The 22,997-nt window shown below is 36.7% G+C and overlaps 1 non-coding gene across 1 annotated transcript; it reads left to right on the forward strand.

Annotated features, from left to right (window-relative positions):
* Positions 1-2,309: 2,309 nt before the first annotated feature.
* Positions 2,310-2,417, forward strand: LOC131161089 (small nucleolar RNA R71). Its single transcript, XR_009138249.1, has one exon. It is a non-coding gene; the product is annotated as a small nucleolar RNA R71 (small nucleolar RNA).
* The last annotated feature ends 20,580 nt before the right edge of the window (positions 2,418-22,997 follow it).

Raw genomic sequence — 22,997 nt, forward strand, 5'->3', positions numbered from 1 at the left:
TTTCCTATAGTCTACACACATCCTCCAGCCAGTGGTCTCTCTAGTAGGCACCAATTCTCCCTTATCATTTTCTATAACAGTTATACCAGATTTTTTTGGATCAACTTGTATTGGACTAACCCATTTACTTTCAGCAATTGGATATATGATGCCAATGTCTGACAACTTGTTTTGAATCCTCTTCCAAATATATCCTATGTGTACAAATTAGAGGACTTATACCTTTGATGTTAGAAATGGACCACCCAACGGCTGATTTGTATTGTGTTAAATTCTCAACAATTTACTCTCTTGGTCAGGGGTCAACATTGCAAAAATCACCACTGGAAATGAGTTCTCTGGTCCAAGGTAGGCATATTTCAATTCCAACTGCAGTGGCTTCAATTCTAGTACTAGTGTCTTCTCATTGGATGGTTGAGCTGGGGTTTGTGTTGTCGGTAGTGGCTCAAATTTGAGCTTCCATTGAATCTCAGTTGAATCACCTACAGCACAAAGAGAAGAAAAATGATCAGTGGACTTAGTTAAATCCAGGGAGTCTTCTAAATCGTCTCATTGCTCATCACAATCATAATTTAATCGAGGAGTGTCTGCAATTAGGGATTGCAATGAATTGACTTCTTGAATGTCTTCATGTTCTTAAGGTTGCCTGCACAAATTGAAGATATTCAGTTCTAAAGTCACATTCCCAAAACTCAATTTTAAAACACCACTCCTACAATTGATTATGATATTAGAAGTTACTAAGAGTGGCCTTCCCAAAATCACAGGTGGTGAAGAATTTGCGTGGGATGACACTTTCATATCCAAGACCACAAAATCCATAGGGTAATAAAATTTATCCACTTGGACCAAGACGTCCTAAATAATACCCTTAGGAATTTTTATGGATTTATCAGCAAGCTGCAAAATGATTGAAGTGGCTTTTAATTCCCCTAGCCCCAATTGTTCATACACACTGTAAGGTAGCAAATTGACCCCCACACCTAAGTCTAGCAAGGCCTGCCCAATCTTAGAATTTCCAATGACACATGAAATAGTAAGTGACCTAGGATCCTTGTACTTATGTGGTGTGTGATTTTGAATAATGGCACTAACTTGCTCAATGAGGAAAGCCTTTTTCTGCACATTCAGTTTGCGTTTCACAGTGCTTAAATCCTTTAGAAACTTAGCATAAACAAGAATTTATTTTATAGCATCAAGAAGTGGAATGTTAATCCTAACTTGCTTAAAAATTTCTAGGATTTCAGCATGCTGTTTATCCTTGTGCAAAGAAAGCAAACGTTATGGAAACGGTGCAGGTATGGGACATGCATCATTATTTGAATTTAAAGTACTTGACTCACCACTATCTAGAGGAGGGTTAGCCTTTTTACTTGAACTTACTGCACTATGGGCAGGGTCACCCAAAACCTTACCATTCCTCTAAGTTGTAATAGCTTTCACTGATTTCACATTGCTCTTTACACCAGTATTCTGAGCTGATTGACATTGCCCTTGTGGATTGGGTTAGGGTTGAGCTAGGAATTTTCCCTTCTCTTGGTTACTCAGAGTAGTGGTTACTCTAGTGAGGGTCCCTCTAATGTCATTGATGGCCTAGGAGTTTTGGTTGTTGATCGTGCTCTGAGTCTGCAAGAACTGTTGCAAGCTAACAATTAGCTGCTGTATGGGATCTTCAATTCCCCTTCTTTGCATTGGAGGAGGCTAATTTGCAACATAAGAGGGTCTTGAATTTTGGCCAACTGCTGTATAAGGAGCATATTGACTTTGTCCCTATGTAGATGGCCCCACTTGGTCATTTTTCTAACTAAAATTTGGATGACTTCTCCAACCTACATTGTAAGTGTTGGAATAAGGTTGAGCAGAATTCTTAGAAATCATATGCACAGGGTTAGATTGATTAAGCAAAACTTCCTTAAAAGAAGGAATGGTTGGGCATGCATCAGTCACATGCCCTAGGTCCTCACATATGCTGCATTTTTCAGAAGATGATGGTAATACATACATTTCATTTACTTTCTTAAGCTCAATGGAATTTAACCTTTTATAAATCAATGCAAGCCTAGCATTAAATTCATTAGCTTCTTTCAGTTGATATTTACCACCCCCTCTAATACATTTTTGCTTTTCAGATCTATCATACACATTAGAGACATCCCAAGATTAAGCATTTTTAGCCAAATAATCAAAATAGTCAAAGGCTTCTTTGGGCCTTTTATTGAAAAACTCACCAGAACACATCATTTCTATAAATTGCCTCATTTTTTGTTGCAACCCCTCATAGAAAAAAACTAATGACCCTCTAATTCTCATATCCATGGTGAGGACATGCATTTAAGAAGTCTTTGAAACGTTCCCAACATTGATAAAATGTTTTCACATCCTTTTGGAAAAAATTCATGATTTATCTTTTTAAAGCATTAGTTCTCTGCATGAGAAAATTTTTTTTAAAAAAACTTAGTTTGCATTTCTTGCCATGTCCCAATGGACCTTGGTCTCAAGGAATTTAACCAGGTCTTTGCCTTGTATTTTAACGAAAATGGAAACTACTTTAATCTTATGACCTCTTCAGTGTAGGTTCTATCAATGAATGTGGAACACACTTCTTGAAACTCTTTGATATGCAAATAGGGATTTTTAGATTCAATGCCATGAAAATGAGGTAGCAATGGGATCATCCCAGGTTTAAAATTAAAAAAATTTGCATTCAAAGATAGAATAATGCAAGATGGGGTGCTGGTCCTAACAGGCTGCAAGTATTCTCTAATGGTCCTATTAGGGTTCTCCCTATCATCATATTCATTCTCAGCCATGATGCTATGAGTGTCATATGATGATTCGAATGACTCAAGTGAAACAGGTGCACTCGATGATGAGATGGATGAGTTTATTCTAACCAGTCTAAATGTGTTATCTCTAGCTCAACCTGACATACAAACTCAGTATAAATGAAATAAAACAAAAAATAAAAGAAAACATATCAAAGGAGAGGAAGAAGATAACACCTTGACTGTGAAGATGTTCACAGCTCTATAAACACCCTCTCTGAAATCTGAAAAACTCTTTTATGACACCAATTGGTCCCCGACAACGGCACAAAAAACTTGACTCATTCTGAGTTTTGCTTCAAAGTGCAGAAGTGTCAAGTTGTATCAAGGATGAGTTTAGGATCATATTCCACGGGGACCACTGAGTATTAAAGTATTTGTAAAATGTTAGTAAGACCTGTTGATGTAAAATGTGGTGTGAAAATCTTGTATGGTTTTTTATGATTTTGAAAATAGTAAACAAAGTGGGAGGTGCTTGAGAAAAATGCTAAAATGAGACCAAACTTTTATCAAATTTCTAAAAATATAAATCTAATAATGCAGCCAAACTAAACAAATTAACTAAAACAATTTACTAGGGGTGAGCATAATTCGGGGAAAACCGAATTAACCGAATTAACCGACCGAAATTGGTCGATTCGGTTCGGTTAAAAAATTCGGTTTGGTCAGTTCGGTTATGTTTTCCAATATTTCAGTTAATCGGGTTTCGGTTCTGTTAATGGAGAATATTAATTCGGTTAACCAATTAACCGATTTACGAATTAATTAAATTTTAAATATAAATTAATAAATTAAAATCTGATTTCACTCATTCCCTCTCATACTCTCAGTCTCACACTCTCACAGTCTCACACTCTCACTGCTCTCAGTCTCATAGAAGTCAAAACATGTAAGTCCCTCACTGCCTTTCGCCGTCGCCGTCGCCGTCGCCAGCCATCATCACCAACACAGTCATTGCTCTCTGAAGTCAAAAGCCATCACCGTCACCTTTCTCTCGCTCACTCGAGCTCCTCTACACCACCAGGCACCATCTTCATGCGATGCCTTCATCTGTGTCCATCGCCGTCGCCGTCGCCGACCATCATCACCAACAGTGCAACACAGTAACTGCTCTCTGAAGTGAGAAGTCGGAAGCCCTTACTGAGTCACTGCCTCTCTCTCGCTCACCTGAGCTCACTGCTCCGCACCACGGCACCACCATCTTCACATCATGCCATCGCCGTCGCCACTGGCCAGCCATCATCACCGAGAACCACCCCCGACTCCTCATCGTCATTGGCGTCAAGCTCACCCGAGCTCAATCATCTCCCCCGACTCCTTCCTAACTTCCCCCTTCCCTTGTTCTGGATTTACCTTCCCAATTCCCCCTTCCCTCATATTTCTCGGTTAAATTAGGTTAACCGAATTACCCGAAAATAAATTCGGTCGGGTTCGGTTCGGTGAGGCCCAATAGTTCGGTCAGTTCGGTTAACACTATTTTTTAACCAAAATTTTTGATTAATTCGGTTAATTAACCGAATTTGGCTGAACCGACCGTTTGCTCACCCCTACAATTTACCAAACACTAGGGTTAGAGGTTCAACGTCCTTTTGCTTCCACCATTTACTAATTCCCTACGACTTAGTCCTCTTCTTGTTAATCTAATCAAAACATTAATAAGATGAAATTTCCATACTAAAGCTCGAGTAAATTTGTCACACCCAAACGGAAGAAAATAATTACTCTCATTAAGCATCAACCGAATTTCATGTAAAAATTAATTGACAAAAATCCTAAATTAAATTAAGGTTTTGATGTGTCTAATGTCAACAATAAAATAAGAAATAAGAGCTAGCGATTTATCAATGATGCTTTCAATTTTCGATTTTAGCCAAATAAAAGTTTAACATTAACATCAAAAGGAAATAAATAAATCATAGAAAACAACCGACATTTACCCACAACTCAAGTTACAAAACTTAGCCACTCATGTTTGCAATCCAAAATTTTCGGATCAAATTACTTCCACAATAAATCATTGCATTAATAAAATAAAAGACAACAACTTAAAAGAACAATAAATAAGATGTATACCAAAACTAAAAGAAAACTAATTAATCCATCCTATAATCATTCTAAACATTAGACTAAATGTATACTAAGTTAAACAATAAATTAAACTAACCTTGAAGCATTCAAAATAACAAATGAAAGGACAAGAAGTTAATCAAACTAACAAACTACTCAAATAATAAAGCAAACATTCATTTAATGCAACAATAAAATTATCCCAACAATGTATCTAAAACAAACATTAAAATGCATAAACCTACTCCAACAATCTATTAAAACAAACATTTAAACTAACTAAACAAGTTGTGAGAGAGAGAGAGAGAGAGAGAGAGAGAGAGAGAGAGAGAGAGAGAGAGAATGGAGAGAGAGTGGAGAGGCCGTGTGAGAGCCCCAGCTACACAAGCAGCAGTAGCGGCGCTGCTCCGCAAACCCTTTTTGTCCGCACGCAACTCCAGCTAATCCAAAACCCTATTCACTTTCTCCTTTTCTTTTGCAAACCTTTCTTTTCCTTTCTTGCCCTCCAAAACACACACAAATTGCTCCCTTCCCAATGCCTCACCAGCTCTCACGCACACGGCTACCCCCCTTCTCTTTTTATTTTCTTTCCTTTGTTTTCATTCGAGCACACAAAGCCAGCAGCCCACTTGCCACACCTCATGGGCTACGGCCCAACGCATGCACAAGACTTCTTTAATATATTTTTTTAATTTGATTCCTATTTGTTCTTCAACTCACGCACAGCCATGGGCCTCCAAAAGCACGCACGCAAGCCCACCATTCGGCCTTCAAGCATGCACACTTCGACACGACCACATGTTCGTTCACACCCGCACAGCTCACATACACGGCTCACGTACACGACTCATATACACGACCTCTCCTTATGTGCATGGTTCGGCATTGATTTCCAAATATTATCGTACAATAATAAAACATGAATATCCATAAATTTATGGCAAAAATAGGATAATTATCTCAACATGAGCCCAATGATTAAAATAATATACATAATCAGATATTTAATTGAAATTATGATCTTTAATACATGAATTTAATGCCTAATTACACAATTTTGTTGTGTAATCAACTAGGTTTCAGACCGTTCCTAAGGAGTCTCATCTGTTAGCCGTAAAAAGAATACTTAGGTACCTTGTTAGGACTATAAAATTAGGCTTATGGTACCCTAGGCATACGACATTTGAGATTGTATGTTACACCGATGCTGATTTTGCCGGTAGTAAAGTTGATAGGAAAATTACTAGCAACACTTGTCACTATTTAGGACAATTTTTGGTTTCTTAGTTCTCCGAGAAATAGAACTCAGTTGCCTTATCCATAACCGAAGTAGAATATATTGGGGTTGGAAGTTGTTGTGCTCAAATGCTTTATTTGAAGTAACAACTTATGGATTTTGGGTTGCACTACGATACTACTCCAATTAAATGTGATAATACAAGTGCAATTAATATATCCAAAAATCCTATCTCACATTCATGAACCAAACATATTGAGATTATACACCACTTCATTTGTGATCATGTGCAGAAAGGAGATGTGACACTTGGGTTTGAGTGTACAAATGAGCAGTGGGCCAATATTTTCACCAAACTTCTTCAGAAAGATAGGTTCATACAAATTAGACGTGAGCTAGGTCTAATGCATAGTAGAGAGGCCACATAAAAAATTGATAGAGTGCACAAACTTAGGGGGAGATTCTTAACATAGAAAATATATGGCTCTCAAAACTTTAAATCTATCATTGCTTTATACCTTGTAAATTTGTGTGTTTTGCAATGCATGACTATCATATCTCTTGCATGTTGATAGTTATATTTATGCTTTTTGTTTTGATCATACTGGACTGTTTGAATTCTTAGTTGTGGATAAATTGTAAATTTGAATCCAATTAGGTCATTTCTATACAAATATTTTTGGGAAATGCTTTATTTTCAAACGGCATACTGCCGAATTTTCTAAAAATCTTCCCAACCATATCTTGTATTTAAATGATTCTTACTCAATGCCTTCCTTATATGCTTTAAATTTATCATGGCCCTTTTTGCTATTGCCAAAAGGAGGAGAATAGGAAAAACTGGGCACTTGGGATATGTGTTTGAACTTTTAAATCTTTAAAAATTCTCATTATGCATATTGCAATGGGGAGTCTTTCTTGGTTGTACCCACTTTTGCATGATGTATTTGTCATCATCAAAAAGGGGGAGAATGTTAACCTTATAGGTCATGCCCTGTTTTGATTATGAAAAATACTCTGGTATTTAATGTCTATCAAGTTTGAGTACAGGTTCATATTAGCAAGATCGTATGATGGCGTATGTAATCTTGAAGCAAAAGAAGACCCAGAAGATTCATTTATTGTAATTTATATTATATTTTATTTGGGTCTGTAATAGTAAAGTAGGAAAGGTCTGTAATAATTAATACACATCATGCATGTAGTAACTGATAAGCTCAAAGACCTTAGAAAGACCCTAGGTCCTTGCACTTATACTTAATTTAGTCCCCATTATCACATATGTTATTAGGGTTTTGAATTAAAACAGGACTAAAGGACTAAAATAGTGAGGTTTCGGGCGACCGAACCATTGAATAGTCAGTGTGTTGACCTAACTTCAGGTGACTAAACCAAAAACACTTCACTGTCTTCAGTCAATTGAACATTTACCCTGACTTTTTCCAACTACTCGGGTACCCAAATATTAGCATTCAAATCACCCTTGGGCGATCGAACATACAAGTTCAGTAAATCGAACTTGAGACCGAGCGACCGAATCTCGGATTTTGAAAAATCGCTTTGGTTAGCAAACCGAATCCTCATTCAAGCACCCAAACACTCAAAATTTACTTTTTCTGTTGTGTCTGTTCGGGCAACCGAACCTATGGCTTAGTTGACTGAAACTCGGGTTGGCCTAATTTTTACCGCGGTTAAATGGGGTTAAATAGGGTTAATTTTCTTAAACTCTTTTTAAAAAAATTTTAATAATTCTCTATATATCCCCAACGGTTATAAAATTGGCTAAGTCTATAAATACAAGTTCATTTGCTTAGATTAGGGATTAATTAACATTTTGATTAGTAGCAAAATCCTCTGAAATTTTTCAAAGTCTATTTTTCAAACAAAGCCTATACTCTCTCATACAATCATTCCTTTGTGAAATCAATCTTTGTGAGTGCTCTTTGAGTGATTATACATTGTTCTATTTTTAGAGAAACTCTCATTGTATTTGTCGTTGTTTGATTTTCAGATTGAGAGATGAGCAGAGATTTTTCCCCCGATTTTATTTAATAAATCTGTGTGTGGGAAAAATCTTGTAGCTAGTGAGTCTTTGCATCTTCATTGCAAGACTCATTAAGCATGTATTTTTGAGTGCGCAAAAATATTTTCACAAGCTCATTTTTCTAATATCTCTGGTGCTTGAATATTGAGAAAATATTTTTGTAGAGATATTTAGAATACTCTTGGTAGAAATCTTTGAAACCCTAAACTGTGATTAAGATTTACCTTTTACGTAATTTCAAAGATTAGTTTGTTGATACACTCTTGTGCTTGATTGGATATAGTCATTACTATTGAGTGTTGATTGCACACATATAGCACTGAACTTACCGTTCTTACATTATTTGTGTGCATTGATTAATACTGGTGCAAATTTGCTTGATTGAGAATCAAATATTTTGTACACAATGATTTTGTTGTATTCCAGGAGTGGCTTGAGGGGCTGTTGATCCAGTTTGGAAGGATTGGTTGTAAAAGGTTGAAGTCAGCCCTGTGTTAATTTGATCTGATTGTAACCGATGCCGCTTCACCCTTGAAGTGAGACTTAGTGTAATCCTTGTGCTTGTGAGCGAAGGCGGGGACGTAGGCATTTCGCCGAACCTCGATAACATATCTTGCGTTATCTCTCTTTACTTGCTTTACCTTGCATGCCTAATTAGCTTACTTGTGTAATTTAATTTCAGCATAATATTGATTTATTTTATATCTACACTAGATTGACCCTAGGGTTATGTAATACTACTGCTAATTAATTGACCTAGGGAATAAATTTTAAAATACCAATTCACCCCCCTCCCCCTTTTGGAATTATAGTAAAGCTAACAACTAAGTTAAAATCAGTGTGTGGCCAACATGAATTTGGATGTATACCAAAAATAACCAGTTTTCCATTTAACCGACAATAGTATGTAAATATGTATTCATTATACACCGTAAAAAAATGCCCTTCTTCCCTCGTACAGTATAATCCAGTTCAATAAATATTTAACACCATTTACATAAATCAACAGATATGCATAGAAGACACTCTTTGTTACTAACACCATTTACTTCCCCCATGGTACGGGGTTTTGTGGCCCGGAGGCTAGACTAAGTCTGGGTGATCAGCCCAAAACAAAGTAAAAATATCCCTCTGCAAGTCCGTCTGTAGGCATCCGCAGCCAAGTTGCAAGCCTGATGCCCTTACTTCATCCTCACGTAGGCTATCAGCTGATACCACCCTATACTTCTATCCAAAATAGTGTAGGCACAAATGGTATAATAATCAATCACTAGTAACGGTACCATACTCACAAAACAACTGGTCTCCAGGGTTCCTAAAACATATCATTTAATTTAAGTAATTAAAAACTATAGTTTAAATCATTTCATTTCAAAATGCCATTAAATAAAAACCCGGCCTCGACTATCAAATAAACTCGGTTCATAGCCGATAAATAAAACCTGGCCCCCGACCATTATATAAAATCCGACTCACAACTATCATATCAAATCCTTGTATTATTCACAAGAAATTCCAATATGTTTCACCAACAGTTCCATTATATTTCACAATCATTCCCAAATTCGGTTAAACGATAAACCATATAAATTTATTCACCTGCCACACAATTTCAATATTTAAACATGATCCAAGAGAGAATCAAGAAAACACTGTATTTTTAGTTCGTAAGATAAATTATATTTTCCACCATTCATATTATTCAAAATACCGTACCATATATCGTAGGTTTGTAAAATCCGTGTTGAACGGTTAGTTTTCATAATAATTTTTGAACTTATAAATAAATAAATATATAACAATTTCATCAGTTCATATTTAATAAAAATCCTGACTTAATTTAATCCCCTTACCTGTTTATATAGATATTTCCTATGAAGACCCTAAACCAAACCCACAGTGCCACGGAGCTCAAAAAACCCTGAAACCACATTTTCCCAATTCCATCAGCTCAAACCCAAAATTATAATTTTTTTAATATTCATAGGCTCACAAAATTCCCAATAACTATTTTAACATTTCCTAAGTCTATAAAATCCAAATAAATAATTAAATTCCCAAAAACATAAATTTGTTTAATTCCCTAAACCTTACTCTAACTTTGGAGTGGTGCCTGGAAAGCCTAGTTCAAAAATTTACTCCACTAGACTTGTAGAGAAACACTCCTAGAACATCATGGTTGTTTTTGATCGTTAATTTGGCTAAAATTTAAGGAGAAATTAAGGAGAGAGAGTGGTTACCTTAGCTCAGGAGTGGTGCCTACATCGCTTTTACAACAAATTCACTCCGGTAGGAATGTCAGTGGCGGAGAATGGAACCCAGTGGTATCCTCTATTTTTCAATTGGTTGAGAATTGTGGAAGAGATTGAGGAGAGAGTGAGGTGGGGCGGAGGAGAGAGAGAGAGAGAGAGAGAGAGAGAGAGAGAAGAAGCTCACGGGTTGCAGAGAAACAATCTAGATTCAATTTGAGATTGAATCTGTTCAACTAAGGTTATATATAATCTATTATATTATACTATATATATATATATATATACACATACTTATATCCTTATATATATATATATATATATATTATTACATTATTTATTTAATTAATTCAGTTTACTAATATTTAAATAAATAATTAATTAATAATAATAAATTATTATTTTATTATTTTATTATTTTATTATTTTATTTTTTTACACTTCCATGCATATTATTTTTCTTAGGTCTTACATTCTCCCCTCCTTATAAAAATTTTGTCCTCAAAATTCTCTAATCAATCCTTTTACCTAAACATCCTCAAAATCCAGCACACATACCCGCAACATATCATCTAGAATCTAAATGGTCCTCTCAAACTGTCCATCTGTCTGCGGGTGAAACACAGTACTGAAAATGAGTTGAGATCCGAAGGCATGCTGCAAACTCTTCCACAACTGAGAGGTGAGCCGTGGATCTCGATCTAACACAATGGAAACTGGGATGCCATGAAGTCGTATAATCTCCTGCACATTAAGCTCTGCCAGCCTATTCATAGAATAATTGACTCTGATTGGAACAAAGTGCCTAGTCTTCATCAGCCGATCAAGTATAACCCAGATAGCGTTCTGTCCATACACCGCTAAAGGCAACCTCGATACGAAGTCTATCAAGATATGCTACCACTTCCATTTAGGGATACCAAATGGCTGAAGTGGTCTCGCTGGCCTTTGGTGCTCTACTTATACCTGCTGACATGTCAGACACTATTATACAAATCTGCCAATCTCCTTTTTTATGTTACCCCACCAGAACAATTCTCACAGATCTCTATACATCTTTGTGCTTTCCAGATGAACAGTACAGAGAGAGTGATGAGCCTCCTCCAAAATCTTATTTTTAATCTCCGTGTCGTTAGGCACACACAATCCAGCAGGAAATCTAAGAACTCCATCCTCAGAAACATTGAAGTTTGATTGCTACTCACTTCGTACTTTCTCGACAATTTCCATTAACTCCACGTATTTTCTCTAAGCGGCTTTAATTTTCTCTTGTAAGGTTGGCTGAATAATCAGACTAGCCATGATTGCATGTGGATCCCCTTCCACTATCTCTACACCCAACCTCTTCAGGTCCATCCTAATCTGTTGCGGAACAACAACTGCTAAAACTGACACACCCACCGGCTTACAACTCAAAGCATCGCTACCATATTAGCCTTTCATAGGTGGTAACTAATGGTATAGTTGTAGTCCTTAATCAACTCAAGTCATCTCCTCTATCTTATAATCGATTCCTTCTGGGTGAAAAAGTATTTAAGTCACTTATGATTAGTAAAGATTTCGCACTTTTCACCGTATAGGTAGTGCCTCCAAATATTTAATGCATAAACTACTGCTGGTAGCTCCAAGTTGTGTGTGGTATAATTCTTCTCGTACTCCTTGAGTTAGCAAGAAGCATATGTAATAGCTTTTCCTTGCTGCATCAATACACACCCAAGTCCTTTCTGAGATGCGTCGCTGTAGATCACAAATCCACCCTCTCCTGACGGAATTGTCAACACTGGAGCAGTGACTAATCATTGCTTCAATTCCTGAAAACTCTGTTCGCATTCACTAGTCCACTCAAACTTTCTGTTCTTCCTTAAAAGCTATGTCAGAGGACCTGATAACCTTGAAAACCCCTTCATGATCTAGCGATAGTATCCTGCCAGACTCAAGAAACTTCTAACCTTGTGCACATTCTTTGATCTCGACCAATCAACTATCGCCTCCACTTTGCTTAAGTCCAATGAAATTCCTCCCTTAGACACTACATGTCCCAGAAATGCAACATGTTCCAGCCAGAACTTGCATTTCTTAAATTTAGCATAAAGCGTTCCTTCTCTCAGCACCTGAAGCACTATTCTCAGATGTTCCTCTGGGCTCTTTGAATACAAAAGTATATCATCAATAAACACTACCATGAACTGGTCCAAATACCAGTGAAAGACCCTGTTCATCAGATCTATGAACACTGCAGGAGCATTTGTCAATCCAAACGGCATAATCAGAAATTCATAATGGCCATACCGAGTTTTGAATGCTGTCTTCGAAATATCTTCCATCCTAACCTTTACCTGATGATACCCGGATCATAGATCGATCTTAGAGAAAATTTGTGTGCCCTTTAACTGGTCAAATAAATCGTCAATACGGGGTAACAGGTACTTGTTCTTCACTGTTACTTTATTAATTTCCCTGCAGTCGATACACATCCTCATCGACCCATCCTTCTTATTTACAAACAACACCGGTGCTCCCCACGGTGAAATGCTTGGTCTGATAAACCCTTTATCAAGAAGTTCTTGCAACTGCTCCTTTAGCTCCTTTAATTCAGCTAGAGCCATTCTGTATGGAGCCTTAGAAATTGGTGTCATCCTTGGAGTTAATTCAATGGCAAACTCTACCTCACAATCAAGAGGCAATCCCGATAAGTCCTCAGGAAAAACATCCGAGAACTCCCTTATCACTGGGATATCCTCTATTTTAAGTCCCTCCTTTGGTGCTTCTTTTACAAATGCAAGATACCCCTAGCCACCTTCCTGAAGTAACCTCTTTTCCTGAATTGCTAAAAAGATCCATGGTGTAGAGCGCACACACAACTTGAAAAATTTAAACTCCTACTCCCCAAAGTGTTTAAACACCACCTCCTTCCTGTGGTAATCAATACTCGCATAGCTGAATGCTAGCCAATTCATTCCCAAAATGACGTTGAACTTATGCATGTAAAAAACAATTAAGCTAGCGGGCAACATTCTCCCTTGAATCTCCACTGGGTATGTAATAACCCGAACCCAAAAAATAAAAGAAAAATGAATAAAAAGAAAAAGGAAAATAAAAAAAAGGGAAAAATAAATTTAAAAAGGGTATCAAGTAGGGACACGTCGACAAACTTGTTCTCCTCATCAACGAACATCCTTCTTAATCTCATCAACAAATACACGTGTCTCGTCAATAAGGAATTACCAAGAGTAAGGAAAATTCATATTTTTGGTGGATTCATCGATGAACCCAATGACCTCATCGACGAATGTCCTTCTTTGACTCGTTGACGAACCTTTTAAATTCGTCGACGAAGGCCAAGTTATAAATAGACCATGGATCTTTTCTTCTATGAATTCTCTTTCCTCTATCATTTCCTTTCTCTAGGGTTTGGTTCTCCTACCTATTTTTTTCGAATCCGGCCTGGATTTAGCAAGATTCGACGATCGGAAACCACCATGAGGTTCCTACAGAGTTTCTATTTAAGTTAGCCGGAGCAAAAACTTGATTTGGAGTTCTTGGGCACCACTCCAAAACTAGGGTAAGTAGGATATTTTTTAATATTAAATTAAGTATTGGGAGTGTGTGGGCCTAGGAGATGTTAAATGATAAATATCGTGGGGTTGAACTAATTAAGTTAGGATCTTTGGAATACAGGGTTTCGTTTTCTATTCGATTTGGGTAGAATTTCAAGAGGCAAGTAAGGGGAAATAAAATTATACTAGGGTTTTATTTAAATTTGAATCGATTATTTTTAAGTATAGAAATCGTATAATTATAGTATGATTTTTTGTATGGATCAACCAAGTTAAAATAATGATTTAGTTATAATTTATAATTTGGGAAAAACTGTGTGGCATAAGAATAATCCTTTATAATTAACTGATTGAGAATATTATTTGCTTGGGAATACTATTGGTTGAGAATATTGTCTGCTTGTAAAATATGATTAGTTGTGAATACTATCTGGTTGTGAGTACTGCTTGGCTGTGAACATTATTTGATGGTGAATATGGGTTGATTGTGAATATTGTTTGTTGTGAGTGTAAATGTGTAGTGTGAGTACGTAGCTGCCCTACGTGGGCCACGTACAGTAGAGTACGTAGTTTCCCTACGCGAGCCATGTATTATGAGATATAAAGTTTCCATACGTGGGCCAGGTACAGTGAAGTACGCAGTTGCCCTATGTGGGCCACGTATAGTGTGGTACATAGCTACCTTACGCAGGCCACGTAGTGTGAAGTATGTAGTTGCCCTAAGTGGGCCACATACTGAGTATAATGGATTGTGTTGTATCCTGTGTGAATGAACTGTGGTGTATATTTTTGCAGGCTATGTTGAATGATTGATGTGAATGTGGGTGTATACTGGTATATGAATTTAAATGTATAAATATTTATGGCAAAGTAAATATTTTCACCCGAGGGCTTGCTAAGAAAGGCGAGTGCCCTGGTAATTATAGTCTGGTACTAGAGCAAAGGGAAGTTACATGTATGGGCATGTAAATTTCCCTATTCTTGGAGACTTTGCTTATAAGTATAACCTTGAGGGCTTACTGAGTAAGGTAAGTGCCCTGGTAGCTATAAAGGTATTAGAGCAGGGGGAAGGTACATGTATGGGCATGTAATCTTCCCAATCCTTGTGATCTTTCAGTATAAATAATGGATTTGTTTATGTGACTGCAATGTGTAAGTGCCTAGTTAGTTGTTATTGATTTAATTGATGAGGTTATCTTTTATATATGTATTAAAAATCTTCTAAGACACACTGCTATAATATATTTCTTCCTTACTAAGAGGTGTCTCGCCCCGAGGAATTATTGACTTTTCAAGTTCTTTAGGTGATAGAGCTTAGAAAGCTCTAGTGCAGGGTTAGAATTTTGGAGACTAGTGAGTGGTAATAGAACTGAAATATGTATAATTATGTTTTAGAATTTTTGATTATGTAATATATGTGGATGGATTTTTCTTTTAGGTTCTATATAGTACTCTGGTATTTTATTTGAGGTTGTTCTTTATTTTTTGCTGCGTGTATGTTAAATATGGTATTAGAGACGGTAATTGGTCTCATCAGACCTTGGGCCCCACCTAGTGGATTCAGGGCGTGACAGGGTAGTCCTTGATCACCTTTCTACACACCACAACTGACCCTACTGGCGTGACAACACCTAACTCGGCATCTAACAACTGAGTCTCTACCCCGCACAATTTAACAAATCCTCGAGATACAAAAGAGTGCATTGAACTTGAATCAAATGACACAACAACACTATTTGACAAAATAGAAATAGTACCTGTCACCACATCGTTGGCATTCCCTACATCTCTCGGTATAAGCGAGTACACCTGCACCTGGGCGGTGCCCTTCTAGCGACCACCACGGGGTTCCTAGTTACCTCCTCGATACTAATGCTATGGAGGAGTGTGAGTCAATGTCATGCGGCAGTCCCGCACCATATGTCCAGCCCCACCACACCGGTAGCAACCAGCTAGTCCACCCCTGCACTCGCTTTAATGCCTCTGATGGCATCTGGGACAGGTGGGACGTCGTGGATTCCCTAATGGGGATGATATCCCATCTCCTTCCACTGGCCCGTGAAATTACCAGGCCTCCTCCATGTGCCCTGGTTGGTACTAGTCTTAAATCCCTGAGACAATGGCCTCTTATTCTGTTTACTACTAGTCTCTCACTCTCCTAAATACAAGTCTCAACTGCCATGGCCTTATCCACCAACTCATAAAACTTTGAGTTAATAACACCACCACCTGTGCCCATATTCCCTGCCTCAAATCCTTCACAAACCTCTAGGCCTTCTTCGGCTCGCCCGAGATCATGTATGGAGCAAAGCGGGATAGCTCCATAAACTTGGCCACGTATTGCTGTATGGTCAAGTGTCCCTGAGTCAAATTCAGGAACTCATCTGCCTTAGCCTCTCAGGTAGCAATAAGGAAGTACCTGTTAGAGAAAACCTTACTAAAATGGCTCCAGGTAATAGCCGCAGGTCCTAGCCACTGTTCCTTCACCATTTTTTCCGATCTCCACCACCTCTTCACTTGCCCCACTAGTTTAAAAGTGGCATACCGCACCTTCTACTCATTCGTGCACTCTAGCACAGCTAGTAGTTCCTCTATCTCCTAAAACCAATCTTCAGCTGTGATCAGGTTCGCCCCTCCTGCAAAAGCCAGCGGATTCGTCTGGATAAATTGCTGAAAAGTGCAGCCTCGACCAATTAGTGGTTGATCATGCTCTCTAAAGTCCCTCCGATTCTCCTTCCTAGCCTGCCGCGCTATACTTCGCAGCACTACCAAAACATCCATATCATCCTCACTCGAAGTATCAACGTGATTATCCCCTCCAGCTACGATGTACTCCCCCTTGGAATCCATCACAATCCTGCCACAAAATCGTCAAGGTATTGGCCTCTAATCACAATCTCCGGGACTAAACACCTACTCACCTGACCTAACATTCATACTTAAGTTTCCAAGTTTTAGTTTCTCAACCTAGAAACGAAACCATTGATGGATTTACTGTGGTTTTCCTAAAATCATCATTCCAGGAAAAACACAGAAGACCATCAAAAGATTTTCGCCTCTAAGCTTCCAGACCAAGACTCGCTCAATCTACCCATTCCTATCCTTAACTTATCTCAACCTATAATGTGGTAATTATCAACTATCAAAGTCTGCAAAACCTAGCAAACCTAGGCTCTGATACCACCTGTAACGCCCCAACCCGCCACGTGGGGCCTAGGGTACTACTTAAGTAACGTCTATGTTCCTAATACCATATTTAATATTAATGCAGCGGAAATAAGTGATACATTCTCCAAACACATTACCAGAGTTCTAATTACTATTATACATAAATGTCTCCAAATATCCATATTACAACCCATAATACTATACAAAAAGAAAACTTAGTCCATACACACTACATACATAGACGTTATAACTAGCTCGGCCCCTCTAGCCCTGCTAAGCACAATCCCTAGTGTTTCTTGAAAAGATAATTTGTATATTGGGGTGAGACACTTCTTAGTAAGGAAAACTAAGTTAAAATCAGTGTGTGGTCAACATGAATTTTAGTGTATACAGAAAATAACCAGTTTTCCATTTAGCTAAAAATAGTATGTAAATATATATTAACTATACACCATAAAAAAAATTGTCATTTTCCCATCCCACAGTATAATCATGTTCAGTAAATATTTAACACCATTTACATAAATCAATAGATTCGCATAAAAGACACTCCCTATGAGTAGCACAATTTACTTCCCCTATGGTACGGGTTGTGCGGCCTGAAGGCTAGACTAAGCCTAGGTGATTAGCCCAAAACAAAGTCAAAATATCTCTTTGCAAGTCCATTTGCAGGCATCCACAACCAAGCTGCAAACCTGATGTTCTTACTTCATCCTCATGCAAGCTATCGACTGAGACCACCCTACACTTCTATCCAGAATAGTGTGGGCGCACATGGTCTAATAATTAATCACTAGCAACAGTATCGTGCTCACAAAACAACTGGTCTCTAGGGTTCCTAAAGCATATCATGCAATTTAAGTAATTAAAAACTGTAGTTTAAATCATTTTGTTTCAAACTGCCATTAAATAAAAACCCGACCCCTATCGTCAAATAAACTTGGCTCAAAACCGTCAAATAAAACCTGACCCCCCGACCATCATATAAAATTCAGCTCATAGCTATCAAATAAAACCTGGCCCCCGGCCATCATATAAAACCCACCTCACACTTGTCAAATCAAATCCCTATATTATTCACAAGCAATTCCAATACGTTTCACCAACAGTTTCGGTATATTTAACAATCATTCCCAAATTCGGTTACACATCAAACCATATAAATTTATTCATCTCCCACAAAATTTCAATATTCAAACACAATCCAAAAGACAGCCAAGAAAACATTGCATTTTTAGTTCGCAAAATAAATCAGATTTTCCACCATTCATATTATTCAAAATACCGTAACATATATCCTACGTTTGTAAAATCTCGTTGAACAGTTGGTTTTCAAAATAATCTTTGAATTCATAAATAAATAAATATATAACAGTTTAATTGGTTCATGTTTAATAAAAATCTTGACTTAACTTAATCCCCTTACCTGTTTACTGAGATATTTCCTGTGAAGACCCTAAATCAAACCCACGGCGCCACGAAGCTCAAAAAACCCTGAAACCACATTTCCTAGTTCCGTCAGCTCAACCCCAAAATTATAATTTCCTTAATATTCTTAGGCTCACAAAATTCCCAGTAACTACTTTAACATTTCCTAAGCCTATAAATGCCAAATAAATAATTAAATTCCAAAAAATAGTTAAGTTGCTTAATTCCCTAAACCTTACCCTAGCTTTGGAGTGGTGCTTGGCAAGCCCGGTTTAAAAATTTACTTTGTTAGACTTGTATAGAAATGCTCCTAGAACATCGTGGTGGTTTTTGATCGTCAGTTTGGCTAAAAATTTAAGTAAAAATCGAGGAGAAAGAGAGAGGTTGCCTTACCCTGAGAGTGGTGCCTACGTCACTCCTACGACAAATCCACTCCAGTAAGAATATCGGCGGTGGAGAATGGAACCCAGTGGTATCCCTCATTTTTCAATCGGTCAATAATCGGAGAAAAAATTGAGGAGAGAGTGAGGTGGGGCCAAGGAGAGAGAGAAGAAGAAGAAGCTCACGGGTTGTAGGGAAACAATCTAGATTCAATTTCTGTTCAACTAAGGTTATATATAATCTATTATATTATATTAATATTATATATATATATATATCTTATTATATTATTTATTTAATTTAGTTTAATAATATTTTGTTAATTAATTAATAATAAGAATAATAATAATTATTATTATTATTTTTTTTACACTTCCACGCATATTATTTTTCTTAAGCGTTACACACCCTGATTACTAAGGTACTAGATCTCCTCTATCTTGGAGTTCGCTCCACTAGTCTATTCTAATTTTTTGAAATGTTTAATTTCTGGGTGAGACACCTCTTAGTAAGACAGAATAAATTATTGATAGCGTGTGGCAACATGAGTTTTGTTATATCATAACACATTCATTTAAATAATTATGTCAACTGAGAAAAAATATACAGATGTACTCATAATCATATATATATAATAGAGTTTCATAAGCTTTCATTTCCCATTATCATATATCGATGTGCTTTCATAAGCTTTCATTTCTCAGAATTACATTTGAACACATTTTCATAAGCTTTCATTTCTCAAAATCATATTCTAGCTTATGAGTATCCACTAGCATATAGCTCAACACGTTTGTAACTCATGGCTGTTCATTTTTCATTTCATTTCTCATATTCATATTCTAGCTCATGAGTACCCACCATCATATAGCACAACGCGTCTATAACTCATGGCTGTTCATTTATCATTTCATTTCTCATATTCATATTCTAACTCATGAGTATCCACCAGCATAGAGCACAAGGCGTCGACTATTCATTTATCGCGTCTGTAATGAGGAACCACCTGAGGATATTCATGTTATATCATCATGTATTCACCCCACATAACCGAGTTATGCGGCCCGTAGGCGGGACCTAACCATGGCTAGCCTACCAAGTTAGATAAAAAATAAACGCGTCTGTTGTACGATTGGCCTACCCAATGCTGGACGGAACCCCAAGGGGTAACACAACCCTTCACTGGCCCAATCGAATGTCTCGCCACACTCTATACAAGACGTGTGGTTGCACTAACGTATATGCTAGAAAAGGTACCGTGCTCTCTGGTTCATCACAGTTCTCATTTCCACATTTTTGTATTCATATTTCATCATTTTTGTGTAAAACTCATCTGTATATCTCATATATCATCATTTCTATGTAAAACATAGTATACCACATTCTATCATTTTTCAGTAAAAACATATATATATATATATATATATATATATATATATTACATTTCATCATTTCTTAGTAAAAACATATCTGTATATTACATTTCATCATTTCTGTATAAAAATCATAACTCATTTTACTAGTATAACACTGTTATTTCATATTCCTCATGCCACATAATTTTAGACTGTTATTCACAATATAATAATCATAGGGAAAATATCCATATCATAGTTTTTTCAAAATTATATACCACATTCTCATTTTCACATACTTTAATTGATTAGTTAATTTCCCAAAAACATCTGTAATAATTTATTCCCCTTACCTGCTTACTGAGAGAATTCCTACAAAGATCCTAAACCCACACCCGCAGCGTTTTGGAGCTCAAAACCTTGAAATCATATTTACCTAGTTCAATCAACTCAACCCTAGAATTATAATCATTTCAACATCCCTAGGCCTAAACACTCCATTTAATCAATTAAATTCCAAACATTTTACATATTCATCACCCTTACCTCAATGTAGACATCCTATTTTTTCCCGAACCAAATATAATAAAGGCGTTACTATATATTTTTATTATTATTATTATTATTATTATTATTATTATTATTAGGGTTTGGGGAAGAAAACCTATAAGTAGGCTCTTAGGGAGGGCACTCACAAACAGTCGTTGGGGGGAAACAAAAAGAAAATAAAAAAAACCTAATCTCTCCCCAGCGTCTCTTCCATCTCTTTCTCACATTTTCTTCCTCTCCAAGCCGCAGTAGCGGCAGTCTCCCTCTCTCTCTCACTGCATTAGCAGCGGCGGCCCCATCCCCTCCCCATCTCTTTGACCACGTACAACATCTCACGGCCTCACTAATGTCTCCCTCACGCAGCTACAGCCGAATCTCTCAGCTTCACACCACAGCCCCCAGCATCTTCACGGCCAACCTAGCCGGCGGCAGCAGTAGTTCTCCACAACAACCTTTCCATTGGCGGAACTTTTCTCTAACCACCCTCGCAAAACCCATGCAATACTCACAGATCTGTCTCCACCCCACACAACACTGCCCACGGCCATAGAGGGATCTCCACACACTCAGCATCCACACCTTAGGCACGGCCTCACGTAGGGCAGCATTGAGCATCGTCGTCGAGGTCTAGTTTGTCGTCTCTGACATATAGTTTTCAACACCAGGAGAATAGCTGGAGAAGTTGTTGTCGTCGTTGCCTGGAGGAGTCAATATTTCCGACCAACCATCAACCTCACGAACGACTCACAACCTCACTCCACTCCATGCTACCATCAGCTCCGGCGTTTAGTTGTCATCCCCGACCAACTAGGTATATATATATATATAATGTATATTTTTGCGTGATTTATTTATTTATTTATTTATTTATTTTGCATGTGTATTTGTAAATTTCCAAAAGGAGTAACCTAAAAAGCTTTTCAAATTTACTTTGAAATAATTTTATACTTAATTAGGTACCATTCGTAAGAAAGGGCGCGTAGGGGGTGCTCGTACCTTCCCCTCGTGTAACCGAACTACCGATCCCGGTTTTGGTAATGTAAACCGATTATACCCTTAATTGAGTAGTAATCAAGTGTTCTAACCACACTAAAAGGTTAGTGGCAACTCTAATATTCTTGCTCTTTCTCAAAAATTTAAACCACATTTTTATTTCGCCACTCTGGGGCACACGCGCTCCAGGACCTCGTGACAGCTTGGTGACTCCGCAGGGGACACTAAGAGAGTCAAGCTAGTAATTAAATAGAAATTATACCAAATTCAAATTTAATAAATCTTTTAGTTGCTCCTTAATTTTTGAATAATAATTATAAATATTTTATTTCAAAATTTTTTAAATAAGCATAGTTGTTGCAAATGTTTTCTTTCCAAATTTTTAGATAAGGGTATTAATTGTAAATATTTTATTTCCAATTTTTTTTTTAAATAAGCATAGTTATTGCAAATATTTTCTTTCCAAATTTTTAGACAAGGGTATTAATTGTAAAAATATTTTATTTCCAAATATTTTATAATAAGCGTAGTTATTGCAAATATTTTCTTTCTAAATTTTTTATATAAGAATATTAATTTTAAATATTTTATTTCCAAATTTTTTTAAAATAAGCATAGTTATTGCATATATTTTCTTTCCAAAATTTTTAGACAAGAATATTAATTGTAAATATTTTATTTCCAAATTTTTTAAATAAGCATAGTAATTGCAAATATTTTATTTTATTTTTAGATAAGCATAGTAATGGCAAATATTTTATTCCCAAATTTTTTAGATAAGAAAATTTTAATTGCAAATATTTTGTTTCCAAAATTTTTTTTATTGCAAATATTTTGTTTCCAATTTTTTTTTAAAAAAAAAATAAATCATTTTTTTGTACATATTTTGTTTCCAAATTTTAATTGTAAATATTTTGTTTCCAAATCTTTTTTATAAATTGCAAACATTTTGTTTCCAAATTTTCAGAATAAGCATGTTAATTGTAAATATCTTATTTCTATATTTTGAATAAACATGTGATTGATTGTAAACACTTTATTTCCTTTGTTGTTTGAATAAACATGTAATTAATTGTGAATATTTTGTTTCCTTTGCTATTAAATAAGCATGTGATTACTTGTGAATATCTTGTTTGAATAAGCA

Source organism: Malania oleifera, chromosome 7 (assembly GCF_029873635.1).
Source record: "Malania oleifera isolate guangnan ecotype guangnan chromosome 7, ASM2987363v1, whole genome shotgun sequence".
In the NCBI taxonomy this organism is placed as follows: domain Eukaryota; kingdom Viridiplantae; phylum Streptophyta; class Magnoliopsida; order Santalales; family Ximeniaceae; genus Malania; species Malania oleifera.